Here is a 16,867-nt window from a genome sequence, read left to right on the forward strand (position 1 = left end):
TTCATGTTATACGTACAACCAAAAAAAGATTTTGTATTTCTATAAGTGGGGTAAAACTATGGAATAATTTAAGTGTGGACATAAAAAATAGTAATAGAATTGACGAGTTTAAACATAAATATAAAGGTATGTGTCAATCAAGATATATGCAACAACAGGCTTAATGATTAATTAGATGGAATATTGTGGGTGTGGTGTATGAATGTTAACACTTTGTAATAATTCTTTAATATATTACTTGTGTGGTGTAAAAAATAATTATTTAAGAATGTAATTATGTAAGAATGTTAACACTGTTATAATTTTTTTAGTATATTACTTGTGTGGTGTAGAAGAGAATTATCTATGTAGAGATACTGCTTGCAAACCAATGATGGTTAGATGATGTCATGGGGTAGGACTGGATAAGTCTGACTTCTTCCTACTCCATTCAAGCATGTACTAGGTATAAGCAAACTGATATTGGATTAGCATTTGTTGGATATGTGTAAAATTATGTGTGTTGACATATCAACTGTCTTTACATGCTTGAAAAAATAAATCAAATCAAAAGCTAGGTGAAAAAAATTAAAACAAGGTTTCCTACTTGGCTTCTTCTCTATCAGTACTGGACAGACATTGTCAAAACTCTTTTATAAAGCTGCCTGGAATCCAGTTCATTCCTATTATTACAATATTTCCAATAGCAGTTGAGGAAATTACTCTTCCACAATATACATTAAATACTACTTTTGTGTCTCTGAGTTAGGGCTGCAGCAGATATTGGTTTTATGGAATACCGTGGAATAAAAATTGACGGTTATCATACCATGCACATTTACTTATTATCCGGTATTGACAGATAAAATGCAATGCGTGTGCACCTTTCTTCCCCGACTGCCTGTCAGACTCTGCAGCGGGCGCCACATGCACACACATGCAGTGAACTAATGGCAGAGAGGAGGAGCTTAAAATCACCAAACCCCATCCACCAAAAAAGAAATGTAAATCAGCAGTGCAGGATTAATGTGGATATCTCAAAAACGAACCCCTTTGAGAACACTATCCCTCTGTGCACATCATAGTATGTGTTATAACTGTAATCCCAAACGGTCTGTCTGTTCATTCGCTAATCTCTGATTTACAAAAGAACTCGCACTGATCCCGGAAACACACACAGAAGACGTTCCTGGCTCACATATAAATGAGTGTGTGTGTGTGTGGGCACAGACAGGTCTGACACGCCTACAATCGATTAACTGTTTCGCTAATTGTTGAGACCAGTGTGACGGCATGTCTCACTATTGTCAAAATCATGTGTAAATGCTTCATGCACAAATACATAAAATGTGTAGCAGGTGGTGAGTATGGGTGAAAGCTGTCTATTCAGAAAATATAATAAACCATGTTTTGTCTCACCTGAAAGAGCATTACAGGAGGAAGGTGTGGCTGCTTTTAATTCACAACAGCATTGTGTGTGTGTGTGTGTGTGTGTGTGTGTGTGGACGTGTTTTTCCTGCTACGTGGGGACTTCTTCCTGACTCCATACCAACTCATGAGGACCCATTTCACGGTGGGGACCTAAATTGAGGTCCCCATGGGCAAGAAATTGAATTTTAAGGTGGCAACATGGTTTAGGGTTAGGATGAGGTTAAGGTTAGGGTCAGGGTTAGGGTTAGGCAAGTAGTGGTTCTGGTTAAGGTTAGGGTTAGTCTACAGGAAATGCATGTAAGTCAATGATGTGTGTCAATGTATAGACCCCATGGACTCTGAAACAAACTGTGTGTGTGTGTGTGTGTGTGTGTGTGTGTGTGTGTGTGTGTGTGTGCGCATTTCCAACATTCAGGTAATGGATAACTGATGTACAGTTGGTTTTCAGGTCATAAAATCAATGTGACAAAGAGCTGTGCATGTTGACAGAGGACTCAACCCTTCAAAACTATCACGGGTATCTGAAGTGACTCTGAAGTGGAATCTGGCTAGTATTAACAGCCGACTGGAAGGTGTCTCTGTCCCAACCAGCCTCAAATGAAACACCACTATCACTCTGTTTCTCAAACTTGATGTGACTACAGCAGCAGGGATGGCATGAAGGCATGCACAGCTGTCACTTTGCTAATTTTTCACCCTGCAATCCAGAGTCATGTCTGTCTCAGTCCAAGCTAGTGCAGTGTTGTCTCGAGAAGCTAAATCCATCCAGAAGTTATGTTTCTTTCTCTCTGTGTTTGGTTTAAAGCGAGTAAAGTGAGTCCAGGGTGTGGCTCTACAGCCATGCATGTGCACCCATACTGAGCTGCACATGTGCTTACAAACACATACACCAACCTACTACTTCTTTTCCAGGCGTAGACAGCTACTGTGTGGAATGCAAACATTGGAATAATGATGAAAAGTTTAGAAAGAAAAGAGAGAGAACAGGTATGAAAGATGAAGAGGAGAGTTCAGGAATAATTTGAATAACTGAAATAATCATATTTACTTTTTGTTGGGAGTTTGATGAGAAATAAAGCCAAGAAAGTGTTAGCTTAGCTATGCCTAAATACTGGAAAAAGGGAGGGAACAACAAGACTGGCCCAAGGAAGTCTATGCTCTTGTTAAAGAAATATTCTAGTACCTCAGCCCCTGTAAAACCACACCTTATTGTTTTTACCTTTTTGTTTGTTGTTTGTGCACAGATTGAACAGACAATAGAGCGAGCTTTAGAAATGCTAATAGTTGAATTTTGTTATGTTTAGGCTTAGACAGAGCCAGACGATTCTTTCTGCTTCCAGTCTTTATGCTAGGCGAAGCTACCTGGCTGCTGGGTCCAGGTTCTTACTTACTGTACCAGAGAGACACAAGAGTGGCATCGATTTGCTCATCTAATACTTGGTAAAACAGCAAATAAGCATATTTAACAAAATGTTGGAAATACCCCTTTAGGAATTGTGAGGGAAGGAGAAAACCCACAGCCTCGAGGCTCCCCATGGGGCTGCCAACATTCCTGTCAAATTCAGACATGGGAACCGCTGGAAAAACACAGCCCTCCGTAGACAACTGTGCATGTGAGAGTGCACATGTACATCAGGTGGGGGAAAAGAGTCTGCAGCAGTTGCATGGCAGAAATGTGCTTAGTGGATGTGGCTGTGTGTGTTGAGATGTGTGGGCTGAGGGCAGCGACAGAGATCATGTCTCGGAGAGGGAAGTGAGGGGTTGTCTAAATGCAGGTCTGACTTCTTCCATGTTTCTGTATTTTGGTTTCTCTTTTCTAGTCAGAACATTTATGTTTGTACAAATGCAACAACTGCGCAGCCATCTCCAAAACACAGACCTTTATGATGCAGAAGTACAAGTTCGGCTTAACCCTAATATTAAACCAAGTCATGACTCTAAAATTTAATGATTTACATTTTGGGAACTTGCTTTTTGTTCCTATAAAGGCAGTGAGTTCCCACAGAGTGACTATGTAAACAGATTCATGTCCCCACAACATGAGTAAAACACAAGCAGTCACCTGATAGCTACAGCACAAACATCATTATGGTATATGGTATTACCCAATTATTATTATTATGAACTACGATGACCCTCAGAAGAAAAAAACAATAGGGTCTTTTTTATGGCAAGTGACTGTGCCAGCTAGACTGAAACTAAAGAATAAACAGAGTTATAAAGATGATTTTAAAAACGGCATATAACTATCACATATTATATAGCTAAAGCATGTTAGCACCAGTATTAGAAGACGTATTCCCATCCTTTACATACGTACTAGTATCACATTGTAAAAGAAGCCGATTCTGTTACCAAAGGTCCTGCATTGGTAACGTTAAGTAAAAGTATTAGCACAAAAATGTTCTTCAAGTATTAAAAGTTATTAGCAGGCTACTCAGTGCAGAAAAAGGTTATACTATGCCGTATATTACATTATCACATTACCAGTTATACATGCACTGATGTAAAAGCAGGATTTGACTGTTGTAGTTGGTTGAGGTGGAGCTGCTGAACTAGTTTGTACCAAAGTGCAACTACTGGACTGTTGTTAACCTGCTGATTATTTTCTCCATTAATCGACTGGTTTGTAAAACTTCTGACAGTAGTGAGACATGCCGTCACACTGCTCTCAACGATTAGCAAAATAGCTAATTGATTGTAGGTGTGCCAGACCTGTCTGTGCCCACACACACACATTTATATGTGAGCCAGGAACGTCTGTGTGTGTTTCCAGGATCAGTGCGAGTTCACCAATTTTTTTTATTTGGCCAAGTATGCTACACACAAGGAATTTGTTTCCGGTACAGAACCGAGGCAGCCATCTGCGGCACCAACTCAACCGATGGCTCTAACCATCGGAGGCAATGGGGGGGTTCAGTGTCTTGCCCAAGGACACTTCGACACTTCTTTTGTAAGTCAGAGATTAGCGAATGAACAGACAATGTGGAGAATTATTTTCACAGTGCATTTTATAACCACCGTTTACGTTTGGGATTACAGTTATAACACATACGTGTTATAACTGTAAATAACTTGACGTGCACAGAGGGATGGTGTTCTCAAAGGGGTTCGGTTTTGAGATATCCACATTAATCCTGCACTGCTGATTTACATTTCTTTTTTGGTGGATGGAGTTTGGTGATTTTAAGCTCCTCCTCTCTGCCATTAGTTCACTGCATGTGTGTGTGTGGCGCCCGCTGCAGAGTCTGACAGGCAGTCGGGGAAGAAGGGTGCACACGCATTGCATTTTATCCATCAATAGCGGATAATAAGTAAATGTGCATGGTGTGATAACCGTCAATTTTCATTCCATGGTATCCCATAAAACCAATATACTGCTGCAACCCTAGAGAGGAGACCTGCTCCACATACACACCCTCTCCAGAGACAACCTCAGCACAGTGTGGATTTCCTCTACAGTTTCACACACCATACACCCTCATTGTCATTCCAAGGCTTTCACCTCTCTAGAGGGGATTCTATCCAATTCACACGCTTTTTGATCACTACCACTGTGTTTTGTTGTCTTTATTTCTTTTGATAATCAGTATTATTTGCAGGTAAAGCTTTGCCTGCAACACTGAATGTGAAACGTATCTAATCAGAGCTCAGTTCATGGTCATGAGGGGAAAAAAAGTGGGAAAAGGGAGCACAAACCAAGGAGCGAAAGAAGAGAAGGAATGGGCTGGACAGTCCCTCCCTTTAGGGGTCTCCCTCTGTCTGTCCTCCTCCCATGTCAACCCATGTCTCTCCTCATGAGTTATCAGCTCATCCGTCTCCTCTCCCACGATGATAACAGCTCCTCCTGTTGTGTCGAGTAACACCTGAGCTTTTGTCACTTCCTTATTCCCTCCACCGCTCTTTGACCTACTCCTATAGGACAGTTATCATGACTGTCACTGCTGCACATGCATGAAAAAACTCAAGACACACACACACACACACACACACACACACACACACGCAGAGTATACAAAATGTGGCTTGGAAAACAGCTGGTTTTGCGCCACCTAAGCATACAACAAATAATTATAGTGCACTGACACTTTTGACATTTGCCAACTGAAATAAAAGAATACTTACCATAATCAAGTGTCTATCGCCCTTCACTTAGAACAGTACAGCACATAATCTGAAAGCAACTGGGCAGCAGCCAAATCTGTAAAGTGGACACACTTCAAGCTGAAGACTAAGAACAGACAAGGAGCTGAGCATTACAATGCAATTGTTTGAAGAGGTGACATCAGCAGAGATAATTACAATACTACTATTTTAATGAGGCACTTAAATCAACAGCACTGTAAGTCATACAAATTTTCACATGTAGTAACATGAAGTACATTAAATAATTTTGAGTCGTATAGCCTCAGCGTATAAACACATACAAAACAGCTGTATAGCATATGTTTCTCAGAAGTCCCCTCATCTCCCACTCATGGAGCAGACTTAACATATTATCTGCACAACCTCAGCGACATCATAAACACATTAGCATACTGTACCCTCTGTGCATAGCAGACCAAATGAACTTGTGTGGAAATGGCCATCTAAATTGCCTCCATTCCAGCATCAAATCTGATTTGGAAATGAGGAGGGGGAAGAAATGCACATTTTGATACAATACCATAAAAAACTGGGCCCAGAGGCATTCATGGAATGACCACATACTATACTCTATTAGTACTAAAACAATGGCTCAGCAGTCATCACTCAAGATCTGAGCTGTGAAGAGGCAGAGGGAGGGTGAGACCATATGTATGTACAGTATGCACATCGCTCTGCACACATACCACAAGAAAAGAAACTTTTGATATTGTTTCATAAAACATTTCAGACTGAAACAGAGGAAAAAATAACTAAAAACATCTTCAGACTCAAAAACCCAGACACACGAGGCTGTGTGTATATGCATGCTCGGCTGTCTGGCTGTGTTTCAAAACGCCATACAGATCACTAAACATATTGCGTGACAGAGGAGGGGAGAAACATGCAAATCTATCTACACATTTCCTGACGATGTTTTGGTGTTACAGCCTTTTCTCCGACCGTGTATTGGCAGTTGGAGGCAGCGTGGTTCCCCTCCAGAAACTAGCTAATCTTAAACTATTCCAACAATGAACGAGCTAAGACCTAGTCCAAGACATTATCTGCATGACAGAGACAAATTGTGTTAGATTTTCTGAGCTTGGGAGGAATGTTTTTACTCACATCCTGTGAACCGGTCATTTGTCTTAGTGACTGATCTCAGCAGCGCAAGGCCACATCTCTCCCTGATGCCTAATATCTGATTCACAACAACACTCATCTCTACCACACACTTACATCCTCCTCAGTACACACTCACATCTTGTCCAAGAGCTTGACCTCCAAAAGGCAGCACAGAGAGCCAGAAGGAGCACAGAGGCCAAACAGCACCTCCAAATAAAATACAAGTGGAATTTCACTTGAGGTGTCTGGGGGCTACCAATAGGCTTTTATTGTTCTACAGAAATTTTAAAAAATGTAGTCATTTACACATATCTTTAACAGTGAAAAGCTGACCGAAACAGTGGGCTGGATCATTACAGCCTTGTGTTGATCCAGTGACTCAGAATGACGACTGAAAAGACAGACTTTTAAACTTCCTCATTCACTAATTTCTAACATCCTGCAATTCTCCAAAGGAAGAACAAAATTGTTCTTAAACATCTGTGTGTTTATCACTTCAGTATGCTTTATCCTTCTACAGATCCTGTTTCAGTTAGGCCTAGATAAAAAAAAAGGTTTTATGATTAATCTTGATTTTTGTCTGAATGATTTAATATCACCCTCAAGGCCAACTAAAAGCCCTTCTCTCCTCTACAAACGTTTCCACACCAGTATTTTTATGTCAGTGACCACTGCAGCTGCAGCCTTTCTGGGCCACTGGTACCCATCTGCTGTTTCAGGAGACCCCCAAACTAACCATACCCGGAAAACCACCTCCTTCAGCCCCGGTGTACACCAACAGTTTCACAGGCACCAGTGACCTTCTGACCACAGCTCTGAGGCGCTGCTTCCACATTGGAGGATTTGATCATGGTTCACTCAGATTCCTAGTCCCCAGTCTCCCCAAGGTGCACAACTGTCCTTATTCTCAAGGAAATTCTGGCAAACCATCAGACAAATCAGGAAGGGAAAGCACAGCTTGACCCAGGCTGTGTTGAGTGGGGGAGGACTAGGGATGTCCTTGGATGCTAATAACTCGTCCTCGAGGAGGAGGCACAGTGTGAAGACTCAAGGAGAGCCTCACTGTGGCAGAGGTCTCTGAGAGCTCCTCAGTGGCAACGTACCAGGTGAGGATGAGATTTGCCTTGAGGTGCTAAAGGCTCTGGTAATTGTGGGACTGTCCTGGCTGTCATATCTCTTCAATGTTGCATGGAGGACGAGGACTGTGCCTGTGGACTGGCATACCAGGGTAGTGGTCCCCATATTTTAAAAAGGGGACCAGAGGGTGTGTGCCAATTGCTGGTGTATCACACTACTTAGTCTCCCTGAGAAAGCTTATGCCAGGGTGCTGGAAAGGAGATGCTGACCAATTGCTGAACCTCAGATTCAGGAGGAACAGTGCAGATCCCCTCCTGACTGTGGAACAGTGGACCAACTCTTTACCCTGGTGAGGCTCCTGAAGGGTCATGGGAATTTGCCAATCCAGTCTACATGTGTGGACTTGGAAAAGGCCTACAACCAGGTCCCTCAGGGAGTTTTGTCAGTGAATGGCAGGAGTACGGGTACCAGGGCATGACTGATCTGGTCCTTATATAACCCAAGTGAAAGTTGCATCTGTGTTCTCTACAAGAAGGCAAACACATTCCCAGCTGGTGTTGGCCCCTGCCAGGACTAACCCCCGTCTCTGATCCTATTAGTGATTTTCATGGATTGGATCTCAAGGCACAAAAAGGGAGTTTTAAGTAAAATAAAAAAGGCACATAGATGATATCTGGATGTATGGAGCCACCTTGACTCATGACAGTCCTGTGAATTATGCTGTATTTAAAATGTATGCAGGTTTGCTGCAGTTTACGGAAATGTCATTACTCAGGATAGTTAGCTGACTAACTACCTTGTAATCAATCAGTCACAAATTTAGAAATGGCATCTGTGAGAGGAATAGAGCTAAATGTTGCATACTGAACTGAGCTCTCTGTTTGTGTTTGTTGAAGCGCTATTATCTCTGGCTAAAAGTTGTGAAACCGTGGAAATCGAATCAACTGTGTGGATTCTACTTTATACAGTCTGACCCTGTTTGTAGCTAAGGCTAGCTAACAGCTGTTTGCAGACTTCAGGCTGATGTCTTGTCAGCTCAAATAATGCAGATGAATCAGTGAGTAGACTATGTTTCTTTCCTGTCTGTGCTTAAACTGAGCACAGATGTGCTGCACTTAGTTGAAGCATCTGCTACTAACTCTCTATGTGTAGCTGTACAACATTTTTTTTGGAAAGCAATCTGAATTGCTGGCTGGCCAAAGCAAGTAAAATTAACACAGAATCTTGAGCTCTGTGGTGGAAATTTTGATAATGATAAGATGACAATAAGTGATTTGATCATGAAAAATCAAAAAAGATGTAAACAATTAGTCAATTAGTTACTGTATTTCTACATTCAAATAACACGTTTCAGTAATAACATTCATCAGTTGCTGATCCTAGCTTCTTAAATGTGAGAATTTGATGATATTCTTTTTCACAGATGAGTAAATTGAGTATCTTTGGGGTTTGGACTGTTGGTCAGACAAAATAACGCATTTAAAGATGTTGCTGGGCTGTGAAAAGGCTTTTTCACTCTTTTTGGAGAATATGAAGACAAAACAATTAACAGAGAAAATATCTGTCAGATTATGTGATAATGAAAATAATTATTAGTTTTTTGGTCTGTAAAATGTCCAAAAGTTTTAGGAGAAAAAAATGCCCATCACAATTTCTCAAACCCAAAGATTTCATCTTTAAATGCCTTCTTTTGTGCAACCAAACAAGAAACAAAACACATTCAACTAAAAAGCAAACATTCTGTTTACAGTGATGTATGGTGAAAAGCAAATCTTTACAATGCAGAAACTGAAACCAGAGTATTTTGCTTGGAAAATGGAGAGGATTAGTTAACTATAATTGTATCATAGCCTTACTATTCCATGCAGCAGCTCAAACACAGCAAGTGAGCCTATATGACTTGACAGGCGATCAACTCGTGTATGTGTGGCACACGAGGTTAATTTACTCATCATCACTCCATAAAAATAATGCAATCAGCTGTTTCTTTATCCCATCATGCAGGATTTGCTCTTTTAACAACATTTATATCATACCAGAACTCTCTGTGGACACACACACACACACACACACACACACACACACACCACCTTCCCACCCTATGCATGAAGCCCAAGTTAAACACAAATATGAAGCAGGTGTAACAACAAGCTCTTCCACTTTAGGCAATAGACAAACTCAACTCCCAAGACAGGAAACAAGATGACAGGAGAATAAAGACATTACAGAGAACAGGGGTGGCCGCCCCTCTCAGCTCCCTGACAATTTATGTTAATGGATGTGTATCTGAATGCTTTGGAAGTCTCTAGAACAAAGCCTATTCCCCAGAGATCAAATACATGATTTGTGCTTCTATCAGACAGTATCTTACAGCACAACAAAACACCATTCACATTAATCAGTCCCCTCTGAGAGAAGCACATCGGCTGGAGAGAAAAATTATAAAGGGGGCGAGTAATGGTTAAGAGCTCTTAATACTATGGAGATGAGCACGGAATGGCCTAGGAACTAAGCAGACCTATGGCCAGTTCCCACCTCTGGTGGCCTTGGATTCAGAGTGAGATTTCAAACAGCCAGAGCTGCCTGTCTGTGAAAATCTTCAAGTTCTCCTTTATTTCACATCCAGATATTCAGGTTTAAACTCACTCACTGTCTCTTTCTTAGGTGGACATCCATTTGTAACTGTGAACAGCGGCCTTCACATTAACTTGTTAAGGAGAAATATATAGACCTGTGTCAGGGTGTCTCCTATAGCACTGTCCAAAGCTTGGTGTTAAGTCCAATAACCCCGTGTAAGTGTTTCGTAGATTGATGGTGAGGCTCTTTGTCTCACTCTCTCCCTCTGCTACCAGCACTGACCATGGTGAGGACGCAGGCCGACCTGTGGCAAGAAAGGCCTCCTCAACATCTGTGTTTATCCTCAAGCTAAAACCAACAGGCTATATTTACCCCAGTTAAACATACCAAAACAGAAAGGAGTCAAGGGAAGAAAGATGCTGCCTGGGATGTAGCCTCTGCTGGTGGTGGAAAGCAGCTGAGTAGATTTACTCCAGTACTGCACTTAAGTACAATTTTGAGGTATCTATAGTTTTAGTATTTTCATTTTCTGTTACTTCATACTTTGACATCACTACATTTCAGAGGCAAACACTGTACTTAATGTACTTGATAACTTTAGTTACTTTTTCAGAATCAGATGAATAAAACAGAGTAGGCCTATTTTCATAAGACTTCATTAGATTGATCCTCAGCAGTAAGTTCTGGCCTCTGCTATATCCAAACTGAGCAGAGCCTAATCTCTGTAAAAGAGAAAGTGCAGCACTATGAGCTGAAAGCAAATGCATTTTGGACATTTACTGTGATTCTCTGATTCATCCTCTTGCCTGAGATGAAGACAGACTGGTAAACAACACCTTGAGGGAATCTGACCTCTGAGTGCGTGAGAAGAAAAAAAAAAAGAGGAGGCAGTCTTGACAGATCAGCTGCCTACCTCACAAATGTTTTACAGGTGCACAGGGGGCCTTAAAGCAGAGGCTCACTTCAAGAAGCACTGTACTCAGCTAACTGTACTCTTTCCATTGGTTCAACAGTGTGTCACCTTCATAACATTTCTACTTGCGAGGTTGGTGGTACTCCCGGTATAAGCTACTTGACATGAGCGCTGCATGTTCTATGCTCCGAGGTAGCTGCTAAAATTAGTACTGTTTGCATCTGCAGCTATCTGTACTGTGTGTGGCGTTTTTCCCGGACCCGCATCATTGAGGAGATGACATATACGCACATAGGAGAGGCGCACACTAGAATTGAGCACAGCAAGAAATAAAAGAAAACATGCCAGAGATCGATTTATGAGGTCCATATCAATTTTAGACTTTTTTTTTTTTAAACTCATTTGGTTCAAATCTGTGATTTTCAACAGGTGCAGCCATAAATCTGACCCTTGTATACATTTCCAGATTCGTATCGGTTTATATTTACACTCCCAGTACTATATGTACTTCTCCAAATATAAACAGGTGCAACAGGTAACAGAAACAGAAGATTGTATACTACTGAGCACACAGTTCTTTGTGAAGTGTGTGTAGTTTGTATTTGCTGTGTTCTACCACGGGTTGGATACGCTGGACAGATGCATGCATTTCATGTGTAGCCAGTTGTTCGAACGTGATTTTTAGAAAAAGTGGCAGCCCTACTTTCTACTGCGGTACCTTTTGATGATAAAGCATACATTTACCCCAAATTAATGAGGCTTAGATATAGATATTTTAATATGAGAACTGATCCTAGAACATGACATGTTGGGATTGAAAATATCAGTATTTCAAGGATCGATCCGTACATCACTAAATGTCAACCCAAACAGAAACACCTGTTCACTACAGCACATTCATGTAGTTACTGAATTCAAGCAGCAAGAACCTGCAATAAGCTGAGGTAGAGCTGTTGGAAATACGGTATACTTCAGTAAAGAACTAGACTTTAGTCTAAGTTCTCCAAGTCTAAGCTTAAGCTCCAACAATTACAAGTCACATGTCAAAGACAATACTATACGTTTAGCCCCCTAAAACACACACAGTGTATGTACACACATGCAGCCATCACTGTGCACCCTGACACAGACCAGATGGCATCCTTAGCCTAAGGTATCATCCTCCCTCTCTGTAACCTATCAGGATACACCCAATATTAATTGTGATGGATGTTGTTTGAGCGTGCCTGTGTGCGTGAGAACACACAACTGTTCATTTCTATTAACCTTTATTTAACTAAGACGCCTCTAAGGATTAAACAGAAACCTGGCAAGGCTTTTCGTTCTAACATTACAAACAGCAGGAGGACTGCCAAGGCTTCATGGTTGGGAAAGGAGAACGCCAACCAGAGCTTGTGCCAAAACACAGTCTTTGCTGCCTTAAAAAATCCTGTAAGAGATCCTCTTGGAAACTAGTAGATGATCCTGACTGCATATCTGTGTGTACAGCAAGTCCCTTAAAACCCTTGTCCAGAATAAAGGAACAGGAGGGAAAAAAACAACACCTGATGAGTCACCTCTACCGAGATAAGACATGGTGATTCAGAGAAATGTTTACAGGCCAAATAACTCAGGTGACCCACATTTAACTTTCTTTAAAGACAGAATCATTTGTTCATGCAGCTGTTTGTGGAGAAACTACAACATAAGTAGCACAAACTATGAGATGCTCCTCAAGATCACAGACTGTAAGCAACTGTTGTCTGGTACCTGTGGAGTTAACTACAAGCTGATGGTGGGAGGGGCTTTAAAACAAGACATGGGTCCAAAGTTATGAAATGAGTGTAGATTAGCATGAATATTGAATAATGTGCAATTGTTGCAAAAACACCAAAACAAACATGCTTCTACAGATATTATGGACCTGCCAGGGCCTCCCAAAATTGCATAATACTGGCAGCAAAACATATTCTGGACGAGTTTAAGTTACAGCTGTATTTATAAACTAACTGGATTGCTCTCTTGGTAAGTAAAAAAATAAAAAATAAAAACATACGTTGCATGTCTGTTAATGCCTTGTTTCTGTAACAATAGAGAGAACTGTTGTAAGGCTGGAGAAGTTACTATGTCTGCATTATGCCTGTTAAAATATGGGGCTTCTCAATTACCTGCTATGTTTAGAGTGTTATTCATCTGTTTTCATCGGTACATATAGCGCTGCTTACCTATCTATGGAGAAGAAATTCATATTAATTATGCCATCCCGGTTCGTTGTGCTGTCCACAACACTGGCAGCAGGAGTTGTGTGCATTCACGAACTGTCCGCTCATTTTAAGGAAGAGGCTTTTTGGCTCTAAACATTAAATGGCTGGAAAGGAGCAAAATGAGCATGCCATGGGCTTTTTAAAGAGACTTTTGATTATCAAAAGTATTTCAGTACAAGATTCTAAATCCATGAAAAGAATGGAAATGCCTTCATAAAAATGATAGACAGTACAGTTACAGTTGTGTAACTGGCTTCTGCTGTCTGGTGCACAGCCTTTGATCATAGGAAACTGGATTTACAACATTGGCCAACAGAACCATGTCATTATCACACAACATAAAGTTCACAGTTCAGAACTGTATTGTCTGCAATCAGATCCAATTTCCTCGCCAAACTAAGATGAAATGCAGGACCTCCCCACTATACAGCAAACAGTGTGCTCAACCCTTGTTGACCACAGCACTGCTACATGTGTGGGCAGATTACTGAGCAGACCTATAGGCAGGACCACCAACACTGGATTTCGAGATCATCATGTCCCAGACATGCCAACAGGAGCCCGGTGGGTCAGGGGCCCTGAGACAAGAGCCTCAGTTTCAAGTAATTAACAATTCTTTTGAGAAGTCAATCAAACTATATAGGCATACAAAAGGCCCACAGAGAGACTCAACATGACAAAAAAAGATATAAAACAAACAAAAAGATGTCTTTTTTCATTTGAATCTCACATAGGAGTGGGGCTTTGACATGTGTACCCACTGACATAATATTTATGAAGTCAGTACTGTATATAGGCCCATTCTTAACAACAACAGGTGCTCTGCTAGATTTAGAGATGCATCTTTAATGTTGAATTAATACAATTAAATACACTAATATGTTAAACCACAACTTATTAAGAAGCAAAGTTTATTTTGTGTAAAAATTAGACACACATGGTGCTTTCTTTAGCCGTCTTTGGCTGCACTCCTTTTTTACTCCCAGCCAAGGACATTGCTGCTGCACAACAAGAAAGGTTTAAAGGTATTTAAAGAGAGTCTGCTAATAATGTATGGACAGAGCACAACCCCCAGGTCTGTTGCCACTGACAGTGTCTTGTCCTACAACATTGGGGATGCACAATGGCACATTTAATGCGCTGTCAAACACCACTGGATACCTGCCACCCACTGGAACCAACCTGTGCTTAAGCTGTTAGCCAGGCAGTGCTGTGTCTGATTTTAGTTCTGTTGAGTGGGCTCAGATTTAGCCATCTCATGAAGGCCTGTCAGCATTTCTTTGAGCTGTTTTCTGTGCCAAATCTTTCCATTGCTTGTTCCTCCTGAAATATTCCTGAGCTAGAGAGTGTGTTATATAACAACTGGCAACAATGATTATTCATTGTCTGCAGGCACAGCTGCATATTAACAGTTTTTAATTAGATAATTTTGATGTTTATTGCCTTATTTGTTATGGTTATTTCATTGTACTTAATGTAAACACTGCCATTTCTAATACTGGTCGACCAATTATTCTGGCCGATTTTTGACATTTTAGGTGTTTGGCATTGGCCGATGACCACACTCTAATTGGCCAAGGTGTCTGCAGACAAATAATGTGTGTGCTACTACTTTTCGCAATGTAAATATTTACACATTTTTTGCTGTGTCTTCGCAATGTAAATATTTACACATTTTTGCTGTGTCTCAGTAAAATCCTGTTAGGTGCACCAAAATACGTTTATCTTTTATTCATAAACATTCCTTAAATTTTAAAACAATAAGGTGAATGCAGACTGGAGCAAATGAGAAACAATTTTTTATTTTCATAATTCATTAAGGCTAAATAAATGTTCATTTAAGTTCTGGAAATTTGTGCCTCATTCGTTATTAAATTGATGTATTTTTACCTGATGCAAATAAAAACAACATGATCTCGGTATTATATATCGGCCTCTCTGCTCGGCATTGGCATGGGACATTGAGAAACCCATATCGGTCAACCACTAATTTTTAATTTGGTGAGACATTATAACAAACTCGCAACAAATGAGCAATGGTAATCCTGTGGCACCCACTTCGGGAACCACTCCAATAGATAGGCTAACCACGTTATTATTCTCACATTTCACTGGTAATATTTATTATATTAGTTTCATATGGGTGGCAACCAGAGTAAATGATGCCCAGACTAATGTGCAGGGTTCCATCCTCTGCTGCAACCTGAGTCTCGACGACTCATTTGCTGAGGGCTGGGGGATACAGCAGCAACATGGGGGGTCTCTGGGAAAGGCAAACGACACGCCGAGGCATCATCGCCTTCATCAGTATACACACTCACTCGTACAAACACATGCACACACACAAACATATTTCGAATCCTACGCACTGTGCACACACGTCTTATGACAGCTTAAGTCTGCACGTCCAAACATAATCGAGTCTCCTTTTATCTGTACAATTACAATATGTTGCTCAGCCTATCGCTGCAAACCATTGCCACTTAGAACTACTGCAACACTCCTACCTAAGACAACAGTGTGTGTGTGTGAGAGAGAGAGAGAGAGAGAGAGAGAGAGAGAGAGAGACCATACAGCCGAAAGATTTCCCTTGCGGCTCATCCTGAAACAAATCTCCAGGCAAAGCAACTTCCGATTGCAGCACAACTACTCGAAATTCAAAGCTCGTCCAGGCTAACTAGCTGGCTAGCTCCGCTCCCAGACAAAGCTCCCATTGTCTGGAACTTGTAGTTTTATGGATTTCCCTTGTCCCTCACAACCGCGATTAACGCAGGTACGAAAAACTACAAATCCGAAATCTGCGGACCACTACAGGCATGCGCAATGGTGCCTTAATGATCAGGAAGGTCGTGGAATATTTTCTAGTTAATACAATTTTGTGGGTGACGATAAATTTAACGCTATAAATCTACTTTGCTGAATGGCCGGAGGACGACATGGAGCAAAGAGTCGGGGTAAACGGTTCCAGGTGACCAGAGACCAACAAATGAGCCGTAGTAAGGAGGCTGCCCCCTGCACTGAGTGAAGTTGGTCAGCTCGGCAGCCTCTCGGTGTTTCCCTTGCTCGCTAACGTTTAGTTCACTCGGCACTTTTCAACGCTTTTGAATAGCCCAAACAGTTCGGCTAAAACTGTTCAGAGAAAACCAAAAGAGCACACACCTTACCTAACGCTGCTCCAGTGTTTCCTCTCCGCTCATAATCCGTTAAAATAATCCTCCAGACATTGTGGAAACACGATCAACTGTCTGTTCACCGAGAGAGAGACGTTGCCAAGAAAGCTCAACCGAAACCACAGTGGAGCTGCGCCCGCCTCACTGCGCCTGCGCGGCCCCGGTTAGCGCAGCCTACAGATACACACGGGGGCAGCACGCTGCTACTACAGATGATGGGCACAAAA

The 16,867-nt window shown here is 41.3% G+C and overlaps 1 protein-coding gene across 2 annotated transcripts in view; it reads right to left on the reverse strand.

The window, feature by feature from the left end:
• The window catches only part of sipa1l3 (signal-induced proliferation-associated 1 like 3), a 78,711-nt gene extending 61,844 nt beyond the window's left edge, over positions 1-16,867 (reverse strand). Inside the window, exon 1 of one of the 2 annotated variants that reach the window (XM_020624484.1) lies at positions 16,635-16,867. The gene's annotated coding sequence lies outside the window, so the exon portion shown is untranslated. Of the gene's footprint in view, positions 1-16,629 lie in introns of both variants that reach the window. The other variant, XM_020624483.1, reaches the window with a different exon arrangement.

This window comes from Monopterus albus, unplaced genomic scaffold (genome assembly GCF_001952655.1).
Source record: "Monopterus albus unplaced genomic scaffold, M_albus_1.0 scaffold328.1, whole genome shotgun sequence".
In the NCBI taxonomy this organism is placed as follows: domain Eukaryota; kingdom Metazoa; phylum Chordata; class Actinopteri; order Synbranchiformes; family Synbranchidae; genus Monopterus; species Monopterus albus.